Source organism: Anas platyrhynchos, chromosome 4, assembly GCF_047663525.1.
Source record: "Anas platyrhynchos isolate ZD024472 breed Pekin duck chromosome 4, IASCAAS_PekinDuck_T2T, whole genome shotgun sequence".
NCBI classification, from domain to species: Eukaryota; Metazoa; Chordata; class Aves; order Anseriformes; family Anatidae; genus Anas; species Anas platyrhynchos.
In genome coordinates, this window is record NC_092590.1 from 43,884,053 (window position 1) to 43,895,978 (window position 11,926).

Consider the following 11,926-nt stretch of genomic DNA (forward strand, 5'->3'; position numbering starts at 1 on the left):
CAACATACCAGTTCTCTACTTCACACAAGGAGCTACAGCAGAAAGTATTCACAAAATAAAACAAGTACCTGAACACTTTTCCTCCCTCATACATGTCCTGTCACTGGAAGAGGCAGCATACAACATCAGACCATGCAAGCTCAACAAATGAGCAATTAAACCCTCTTTAAACAAATAACAAATAGCAAATAACACATAACAAATAGGAGTCCAGTAATTTTCCAAATAGGGAAACATTTGGAGAAGAGCTAATGAATGCTTAGGTCTTGATGTTCATATTCCTAGGTCAACTGCACACGTTTTGCATACAAAGAAAGGCTCTGTTTAATCACCTACAACACTAAGTTGATCTGGACCAAAGAGACAGTCTGAGGTCTTTCCATTTAATATCTATACATTGTCAGTAATGCATGTTTTTTCCCAAGCCATTACAGTCAAATTGATCCTACAGTCCACAATCCTCTTGTATGATCTTCAGTATCACCTGGCTGGACCTGAACATGATTGATTTGAGACTTGACCAGCCATGCTACTAGAAAAGCAAACTCCTTTTCATTGGTAGATACTATGCTTGCAACTCAGTCTGTTAAATCTGAATTGCTGCTACTAAAAGAATGGCAATAATAAAAGGAAACAGATCGGACAACAGAAAAAGAAAAGATACAAGAGCAAAGCTACATTTTCTGGCAGACACAAGTCACAGGTTCAGTTTCAGTGCTGGTCCACTTGTCCTCACAGGAGTCACCCAACTGTCTGTTGGTGTCTAGGAAGAAAAGCATTGTTTAGGCACCCTTCAGCTTACAGGTATTTGTTCTGGCATGCAAAAATATAAATCCCTGTAATACACATCCAACAGAACAGAAGAAAAAACACTGGCCAATCTAATTCCATGGTTTTTACTGCCGGTTATAGGTTGCCACCTTTTTCTAACCACACGCTCCTTTTACATGTTCCTAAAGGATATCCCAGAGCTCTCACCTGATCTACCATGACAGTGTCAGAAACAATAACCTGTATTACACTCTTATATTAAAGAGGCCAATAGTCATAAACATAGCAAAGCATACCCTTCAAGAAACATGCAGAAGTTTCAGACATTTGTGAAATCTCTCTATGAATTACTCAGATGATTACATCTCATATTTGTTTTAAACAACCACAAAAGGTGGGTGTCACACACAGAGAGAAAATCACTAATTTTCTAATATTTTGTGGATAATGACACTACTGCTAGAGGCTGAATACTAATTGTCTGAAATCAAAGTAAAATAAAAAGCAACCCTCAAATTGGTCATTTCCTCAAATCTGACAAAGGATCCTTGGAAGGAGATAACTTTCAAACTGTGTAAGGTATATTCCTGTAGGAGGCAACATAGCAGCAGGGCTTCAAGGAGGGAACCTGATCTTTTTTTAATAGACTGACAGCTACAAGAGAGACCTCCAGCACATTTGCAAATGTGCCTATAGCTAATGAGTGCATGTGCAGCTCAGAAGGGTTACAGATCTCCACATAAAACTCTGACCTAAAGCTAACACTCAATTTAGAATCAAATTATAGGGGTGAAAAAAATGTGTAAATAATTCATAAGAATTTTAATTGACATTTCTTTTCTGTGGCAACAAGCACATTAGCATTATGGGTGATTACCTGCTTTTTAATCACTCTTTGTGTTATAGCTGTGCATTATATAAACTACCCCGTCCCAATACACTAGAACAATTTAATGACCAATTCTGCAGTAGTACACACACAAGTCACACAGTCACACAAGCCATCCAATTTTCTTCGGTGGAATCATATCAAGTGAAGGCAACTTACCCATGAGAATGTCTTACACCATACCTTAATTCCAAGCCAAATTATGCCAACATTTTGTACTCTCTGAAGCCTGACTGGTTTCCACACCACTAATTACAGGGTTAGGTATCATTTAATTCAGAGGCAGCTGATCCTTATCCTTTTCAGATGAGATTGGTGTCACAGCATGAGTGAAGAAACAGTACAGTATAGTACATTTATACATATTCTCACCCACTTCAAGACTTTTTATAACAGCACTTTACCAGTATTATTAAGCCTACTATCTAAGCATCATCCTGTGGAGATATTATAACCAATCAATCTTTTTTTCTTAGCCTATATTCTTTTTTTTTTTTCACATTAAGCAAACGCAGTGGTGCTAACTTAATGCTATCTAAGGGCTCAACGTTAAAGCAGTCTGGGGAGAGGAAAAGTCATACAAGCAGTAAAACCTTGGCCTTGAGATCAGATCTTCAGTAAGTCTATTTGCTACTAACTGGTATTGGCCATCTCATTTCAGGAGTAGCACATCTGTGTAAATTAATTTACACTCAGTGTATCATTAATGCACATCACCAACTTTGCCTCCAGTGTAAAGTCATGGGATTGAATGGGAAGTGATATCAGAAAAAGGTTTGAGATTATATATATATATATTTTTTTTTTCCCAGATGCAATCATGTGTTGATAGATTTCAAGTTTCTTCTGAAAACCTTTGCCAAAGCTCTAGCACATTCCCTTCCACTGTTCTGCACAAGTCTGCCCTGGGAAAAGCTGGGGAAGATGACTGCCCAGGAGATTCTGGATAATTATTCTGCTCAGCCATAGCTTTCAGCATCCCCACAGTTCCCAAATGCTCTCTCTTGTCAGGAAAAGTCATATCCCTAACACAACAAGGTCTATGCTGTTGTATTGGAAGATGTTTTTACAGTGAGTATTATGTATGCACCAACAGAAGTAGCAGGAGAAGCATTTATGGGAACACATAAATAATAAACAAGAGCAAAAATAAAATGAACTACGCAAGCTTAGAGATAAGAATTGTCTTTCTCTTTGAGAACTCTAAACATGCTGGCTGCAATGAGGCAGAAAGGAGATTTTTCAGTAAAATAACACCAACGGTCATTAATATAGTTCCCTGTATCCACAACAATTAAAGCACCCAGGCCACTTCTACGTGTTGATTTACAAGCAATGCCCCAATTCTGCAATTATGTATAACTCCACAGGTAACTAAATCCCTGAGTAGCTCTAACTGCTAGAAAACAACTCACATGCTTAAAGTTGTGCATGTGCTTAAGCATTTGCAAGAGTGGGACCTAAATTACAAATTACATTCCTCATGCCTCTGTGATTGAGCATGGCAGCTGTTTTACCTTCATACATCAACGCGACACAGCCACTGAGGTGAGAGAGAGTCTGACCTCATGATACTACCGGGAGAATTGCAGGAAAGCTGATTAAAGCTACTCAGACAGAAGGAGACTTAAAATATAAATTATATAGTCCTGTCAATGCCATGGGGACAGACTACATGGCAACTTCCACAGATCTACATTCAGCTCCACACAACCATGGTTTGGAGGTACAGCTTGAATTGTGGTATCACACAGAGGAGAAGGCACGTGGGGCAGCTTCATGCCAGAGCCTCAGTAAAGAGAAGATAGCAAAGCCGTCAGAATAATCAAGCTAAAAGCAGTTCTCTTAGTAACAATATTAATTGCATTAAAACTATAATTTTGAAATCTGGCCACTAGTAGGCTAGAAGGAAAGTGCCGGACTGCCATCTGCTGGCACTACAGCATAATTAAAGTACTGCACTAAAAGGTTTCGAAGTTCCTTCAGGACTTGGCTCTTGGTGTATTTGCTGGTGGTACCCTGCCAAAATACCTGCACTGATATGCACTGCCAAAACACATGGAGCCTACAGCAATTGTATTAAATGCATCAAGAAATACAGAGATTAGGATGATTTCTGACATGTATTGCAAGATGTAATATGGAGCAACAGAAGTGAAGTCTAAAAACCAAAAGAAAAAGATGTAGAAACAAAATAAAGGCTTCTTCATACCAGAAACACTGAAAGCAGGTTCTGCCCCAGCTAGTATGCAAATTTATGTAAATTCAATACCAAATGAAACTCTAGCAAAACAGAGAAGTATTTATCAGCTTGAAGGCTATTTTTGTCTGAGGAAAATACGCACCTCTTGATGTACAGTCACACTGCGTGTTTCCATGCCATACATCTCCATATAAGAAATTGTGTGGAGCCTTCAATTCATTGCATTTTTTCAAACTAAAGTTAACATCTAGTATATACTAGTATCGTCATGTCACTCTAAATTCATAAGCTATTTTGATTCAAAAAGTTTTCATAATAAAAAAAAAAATCAATATTGCATACACTTTTTCTTAATAATCCCCAGGGTCATCCCTAAGCTATAAAACCATTTATGGCTAAAATTAAGCTGCCCAATTGTTCCATTACTTCCTAGTTCTCATTATGCACTAAAACATCCATTCAGCATTTTTTTTTCCTCTACTAATGTAACAGAAACTCATCTGCTCAAAAAGATTTATTGCTAGCTTTTTTTCTTGTGTTCACAAGAGATTGTTGTGCATTTTGCAGTAGGTCTTTATTATCTAGTAATGATGGCTTGCAAATTAAATTAGTTTTTAATGGCACAGTTAAATTCTAATTTATGTTTTGGAGCTTTGTTTAATTCATTTAGTTGTAATGTAATCGCCTTCTCACTATTATCTTACATTACATAGGAAGAACAAAAGAATAGTGACTTTTCTCCTCGTATTCAGTTGTTCTGCTTTCATTAAATCTTGTAACTAATTGCATTTTCCTGAGAAACTTTCTGAACTACTGTAGGCTTATCTGGGTGGGCAAACCATGTGGTTGCTTGGCATTTGCAGCCCTGAAGGAGTCAAATAGGACAGTTATTGCAACTCACTGGGGTCTAACTGTACACGTGGCTTCTTCAGATCCTTTAGAGGTATGAGTCATTACTCCCCTACAGGTTTCTGGCAACAGTTATGCATGAAAATAGGGCAGTAAAGAAAAGGCAGCAGCTTTTTACCTTGACTTTTTCAGCTGTGAAGATCTGTCCCCAAGCCAGTCTGTTGCTAGCACCTTCATAAGAGCTATTCTGGAGGACTGAAATGAGACTTCAGGAATGATTGCACCTGCAAGTCTGCCTCAGAGTGATTTTCCTCCCGTATTCCCATCAGGTCATGTTCTGCCCTCTAAATCTTTGCTTTTGTGGTAGAGATTTCTTACAGGCTTCACACCTGTGCAGCAGGAGGTTAAAAGGAAAGTATTTGTTCAGTACCTCTTATAAAATACAGTAAGTCTGTGTGTAAAGACTTTGGAGGGCACTGTGCACTATAGATGATTTCATCCATGAGAATGTAGCCCTGCAATGTCACTTGAGAAAGATGTTTTATTGGGTGGAGAAACTAAAGCGCCAAGGCTAAAAAAATTTACAAAAGTTTATGTACTAAATACCTGGTACAAAGCAGATAGTACACTTTCAACACATGAGTTTTGAGTCAGTAAAGCTGGTTTTGTCTACAAAAATTCGTAAACTAGTTAACCTTGCAGTCAATCACATGTATTTTTCAAGACCTTCATCTCTGCCTTTCCATAACCCATGCTTTCAATGTTTAAAAAAAAAAAAAACAAACAAAACAACAACAATGAAAAAAACATAAATTGGTTTTAGCTTAGTAATTTAAAACAACACAGGAAAATATATGTATAAAAAAATTCTCTGTAATCTCTGTCTGCCATAGCACCATAAGCAAGCTGTTCAGACCTAAAGAACAAGTATGTTCCAGATGCTAGAAGAAGAGACCATGAGCAAGGGCTTCCAAGGTCTGTTTCCAGCCCAAGTGACAACTCTGAATAACCCAAAGGAAGACAGGTCCCTTCTTCAGTGCCCAACTTCCCACTCTGTAACCTGATAACAACAGCTTTTAGCTGGGTCCCCAGTCTATTCAAAAAGATGGTTCACTTTTTACAAGCAAATGATTAAATCAATTCAAGTAAAAGGAAAAAAGCTAGAGATGTTTAAACTATCTCTACTATAAAATTGGAACAGGATGCATATAAATGGCACTGCCCAAGTACATAAAGAGAAGTAAAGAATTTTCTGAATTGGCATATTTTGGTATGGTTTCATTTCAGCTTCAATGTTTTCTGACATACCATTTCTAGAAGTGACCCTTGAGAGTCTTATCAAACTGAATTCATCCTCTGCAGTCTGCTACCCTCATAAATCCATAAAAGCTGTTTCTGAATATTTGTGGCATAAGGAGTAACTCTGAAATGAATTACAGGCCTATATATGTCAAGGGACACCTGCATTATACATTTACAACGTTTTCTGATGTCGCAAATCTTCAGCTGATGTGGTTTATGATCCTTAGGTGTAAATTCAGTTTTGTACACTTTTGCATATTAAAATGTCATTAATGTGCCACTGTAAAAAAAAATTTAAAATTACTATTTTTCATACCAAGAGAAAAATTAAGGTTTTTATTGTATTCCTGAATACATATGATAACACAAAAACAAAGTCTTGCCATGTGAACACCTTTGTGTTTTTTGTTTTTTGTTTTTTTTTTTTTAACTATTTATCATTGTTCATCTCTAAAACTATATATAGATCCCCAACTGGCTGATTGCCTTAATGATGTTATCAATATAATAATTATCAACAATTATTTGTTGACATTATTTTAGAAGTTAAAATTATTTCAGAGAGAACCTGAAGTACTGCTGTGAACATATTTTGATTAATGCTTTTGTAAGTGTAAAATACCTTTTCCTCAAGTGTATTGCTTAAGATCTAGGAGACAACATTCATTTGCTTGTTCTTGACAGCTTTACCTTACTTCTAACAGGTAAAGTCATCTTCTAGTTCCACATCATTCTTAAATTTTTTCAAAATAAACAAAACTGTCCAAGATTATTCTTCTGAAGAGATTTTTTTTTGCACAAAAAATGTAAACACAAATATATTCAGACCAAAATATTTCTCATCTATTTGCTGCCGAATACAACAGCCAAAGATTGCCTGCTACAAGACAGTCATCTAATTAGTATGACAGACCACTACAGATTTCAATTACTGTATCATGATCAGTGTCTAGAATAAAGAGGGAAATTTTGTAGAAGAAATCCATAGGAAATAAACTGGACTGACAACTGACTAGAATTCAATTTTCCTGAAGTGATATTGAAATACAGAGAAGTAGCAGTACATTGATTAAGTTTCAAACTGCTGCATTACTAATGCTGTCTCATGAACCTGTATGCTCTGTTATTGCCATGGCAACATGATCATCAGAGCAATCTGGAGAGCATGCAACACTACAGACTGTTCATTTACATTTGTGATAGACATTGAAAAGACTTGGGATTTAATAAGGCCAGATTTCTTCTAGTGCATGGTGGAAAAATGAAGCCTGGAACCCTAACTGAAGTGCATAGATAAATGCTACATAAAAGGAAAGGGGGAAATGTTCTCAGTATTTTAAACAAGTACATTAATGCTGGAGTTTATAATAGGAATTTCCACCCTCCGCAATTCTCATGACTCATTATGTTACTGGAAACAGTATACTGTTAATGTCTTGTGCTGCATCCAAACAGAAACACTATTATTTTCATCTTAGCCACATCTGCTCTGCAGCTGAAGTAGTCTTCAAATTCTTACCTTTAATCTTCACCTCCAAAATCTGAGCATTTTGCTCAATAAATCACACTTAGACTTCATACTACGTTTCACATAGTCCCAAATTTTTGATTGTTTATATCTGAGGTATCATGATGCACAGGTAATGAAAGCCTAAACAGATCTTAAAAACATCAGGATTTATGTCTTCAGGTTTATAATTCTAAGCAAAGTATAAGACAGCTCTGTATCAATCCCCTGGATACTACCTGGAGCCACTCTCTAAGCATGCACAAAGCTGCAGCCAACACCATCCTTTGGTGAGAGCTGGTGATCCAGTTTGCACCAGAAACAAACAAACAAAAAAAAAAGATGTTTTCTAAACATAAACCTCCCAGCATAAGGAGATGGTTTGGGCTGCCATTTCTGTCTAAATAACATCGCTTCACAAGACAGTACAATGTGAAAACCTTAATTTTCCCAGCTCTTCCTGTAAACTAGCTCTTCTGAAAAAAAAGATATTTATAGTTATGTACTACAAAAACTGGCTTTATGAAGAAAATTGGAGAAACAGAACAAATAACATTTCAAAACTTCAGAAAAATATGCTTTAGTAACATATAATGCATATTAACCTCCATTCTATAGTCATGTGTTGTCTTTACAAACTGAAAATGACACCGAGGCACCTCTCCCATGCAGTAGCACAATTCACCCATCCCACACACATTAACCAAAGGCACATATTCTGCCTCTCTGTTAGGGCTGAGGGGAACCCCACATGCAGGAGGAGGAGGAGAAGCACCACAAGAGAAAGCGTTTCCCTCTGAGCTTATTTTTCTGTTTTTGTTTTTAATGGCAGTTATTCGCAACCCCTGAAATGCCACTGTAAATCCTGGAGAGAGAGATTAAAAGGCAGAGAGCAAGTGAAGCAGTCAAAGGCACGAGAAAAAGATATCAACTCCATTTCAGCTCCACATACATGGCGTGTATGTAAATAGCGATGGGCTTATATGGCATGTGTATATACAGAATTGCATGGACGATTTAGCAGTTTGTATGTTAACTGGAATTTGAAGCCAGCACAATCAGACACTTCAATTGTTATACAATCCCCCAAATTGAACCCAAGTAAACACTCAAAAATAATAAAAGCAATAACACAGGATTAAGCAGTATTAAACAGCAAACACTTAAGTGTAATTCAGAACCATTACAAGGTACTTCTTGTCTATAGTCATCTGTTCTTTGAACAATGAGGAAAAGTAAAATGCTGTCATTTTCCAAATGTATAATTACAGCAGTTCACAAAGCTAATTGCAAGCAAGTATCACCAGCTCCAGTCCCCTGCAAAGCAGAAACTTCGTGAACAAGAATGTAATTATTATAATTTGTCATGTTCCCACGTGCTAGGCTGCACCACCGACCCGGCACGTTTGCTCCAGAACTGCTGCAGGAGCAGACCTCGAGCCTGGCAACTACAGCAAGGGGGATTTTTCCTAGCAAAAGCTGATAGTTCATGTGACAGAAGAATATACTAGAGGAAAGCCACCTGTAAACACCCAATCAAAAGCAGGGGGGAAAAAAAATGAAATTATACTGAAATCAGCAGAAACTGTACCTGCAATTTCTTTTCAAAATAATGAAGGGCACATTTCTTGGCTTCTATTAAAATGCTGTGAACAGCTTTTGTGTTATTTTGACCAAAAAAAATCAGGGGAATCTGAGAATAGCAAATACTGTCACAAAATCAAATGCACAGATGGCCTCCTCATGTAGTTATCAGGTCAGTCTGGAATATGAATCAGAACCCTAAGCTCTGAATTTTGCCTCCATGCTTTCCATACTTCTTTCTCCTTTTCTCTATCTCTTCCCCCATTTTTTTCCACAAATGCTAAAATACAGGAAAAATTTGCTTCCTTAATGAGATTTTGTAAACAACAAATAATAAACTCATGTTATTATACAGATTTAAATAATATTGAAGACACCTTCTAAGCCTCCACATGTAATATAAGGAGTAAAAAGTCACTACCTTTTCATTCCTTTACATTTACTGCTACAGCAACCAAAACATTTCCCACTTACAGAAAAGAGCCTACAACATATGCCAGCAGACACTCAAGGCTTTTTTCAGAAACTGAATTACCGCTAGTGAAAATAAAAAACAAGGAAGTACTTCGCAAATGTATGCCACTAGACTTCAGAAACATGTTAACAACTTTTAAGTGTCAAGGGCCTGCTATAACTTAGCACCAAAAAAGCATTGAACGTAATTGCCTTTGACTCATAGATGTTTAATGTTGAAGGATAAGCCCTAATTCTGCTCCAAGAAGTATATACTTGCCATTCACTGCTGATATTAGGAATTACGATATAGACATATGAATCGAAATCATCCTGAAAAAAATGTCCATATAAGTTTAAGGCACTGAACTAAAATTGTGAAACTGAAGAAATAATCTGTAGAGCTCAGATCATAACAACAACCACAAAATAAATAAATAAATAAATAAATAAAACTAGATGATTTGTATCTCAGTAAGATAAAGTACTTATAGGGACACAATAATGCCACATATCATCCCATAAAAGAAACCCTAGGAGGGAGTCAGGGAGAATTCTCTCGAAATAACATCCTAGTTTATTACTTGCAGTACAGCATGACCCCATTCGCATGCAACGTGGTGTAAAATGGATTTTGGAAGCAGTGGGAGCTACATTTATCTCTATGAGATGCCCAGCTTTCCTATGAGACTGGATATCACGAAAGACTTGCGTTGTACAAACTTGAAAAGGGCAAAGCCCAGCTCCTTTATTTCAGTGTTCCTCCAGCCTCTGCAGTTCTTTCAAGTCTTATAAAAGAGTCTTGGAAAAGACAGTATTTCCCCAATGCACACAGATGATCATTCTTCAGCCCAAGTGTGGTTAGTAAGATTAAACAGAAGCCCGGGTCTTGAAAACAGAGCTTTGAAAAACCCATAAATATAGGTGCAGCCAGATGCTGCATCTATAAAGAGCATATACTTAAGCTCCCTTCCAGCTGCACCCCATGACAAACCCTACCTGTGCACCATCCTTTTTCCACTCCCCATTCACCATTCCCACAACAGGAAATGGACAAGGTCTGGCCTGAAGACCAGGGACACAGGTCAGGAGGACACCATTGTGATGACCAGCTGCCTTGCCAGTACCTCAGTTCCCCCCCCCCCCCCCCCCCAAAAAAAAAAACAAAAAACCACACCCACACAACCAGGGCAGTGTAATTTCTTCTTGTCACCCCCACCTGTGGTCACTCCTCATAATGAAAGCGTAATGAAAGAAATTAACTGCACACTTTCTGAACTCAAAATACACATGACTGAATACAAAATCATAGCACTTTCTAAACAAAGGACAGGAGAAAATATAGTTTTCATGTTGAGCTATCAGTTACTAGACCACTGATAAATTATTGGGCAAAGGAAGTAAGGACTCTGTGGTGCAGGTGCAGTTTTTTCAATGCCCTGGTACAAATGATTGGGGATAACATGAAGCCTGGATTAGCCTGAAGAGCCCAAAGCAACAGGTTTCTCTAGTGTTTGTATTTCCAGACAACATCAAAAAGGGCAGGCAGTCTTCTTGTTTGTTCTAAATACAGCAAGCAGTAATTGCACAGTTAAGCCATTTACGCAGTACCCTGTAATTTTATATATAGTTTTTTGTTTGGTTTGTTTTTTTGACAGCCGTGCCACGCATTTATTATGCTACAAGCAGAAGGGATAAAATGCAAGGTGAAGCCATGTTTTTGTTTATAGGGGAAAGCTGCAGATAAGCAAGCTCTGATGAGAAACACTGTTGTTATAAGACTGCTATTGTTATAAGGCTGTTCTTGTGCCTGCAAAGTGACAGAAATCTGTATGTTTGCCAATTCCTACAAACATATAGGGGTTGCTCTTAGTTCTCAATGTGTAGCTACCTCATTAGTTTCAATGGAAGCTTCACGTGTGCAGGAGTTTGCACAGTTATGTCCTTACAGCTCTGTCCTGAAATGTCAATTATTTTGTTGATAAATACATTCAAATAGTGTAGAGAGGAAAAATGTTAGCATATAACTTGTGTATACAGCTTTGGAATGGATTGCAGCAAAAACTTAGTAAATAACCTTTCAAGGCAAAATTATGAGTATACTACACACATCTTTTATTTCAAAAATAAGATCGCTGAAAACTAATCCAGTGCTTAAATTGAGCAAAGTATTTTTCTAACATAGGCCCTCTAAAAAAATTCACTCCCTTTTCCAAAACTTCAAGTGTGCAGTAAGATCCATTTTAGTAGAAAGCCAACAAATTACAGCAATTTGAGGGTAAAATATGGAGGAGGAGGAGAACAAAATTAGTCACTCCTTTCCACTCTCCTTCCATCTTCCAATAGAGTAGTTTGCACATAGTTTGAA

The 11,926-nt window shown here is 37.4% G+C and overlaps 1 long non-coding RNA gene across 1 annotated transcript in view; it reads right to left on the minus strand.

Moving 5' to 3' along the window:
• Window positions 1-10,680, minus strand: part of LOC106016307 (uncharacterized) — a 340,332-nt gene extending 329,652 nt beyond the window's left edge. Inside the window, exon 1 of the long non-coding RNA XR_011809112.1 lies at window positions 10,558-10,680. This is a non-coding gene — a long non-coding RNA (uncharacterized lncRNA). The remainder of the gene's footprint in view (window positions 1-10,557) is intronic.
• Between the last annotated feature and the right edge of the window lie 1,246 nt (window positions 10,681-11,926).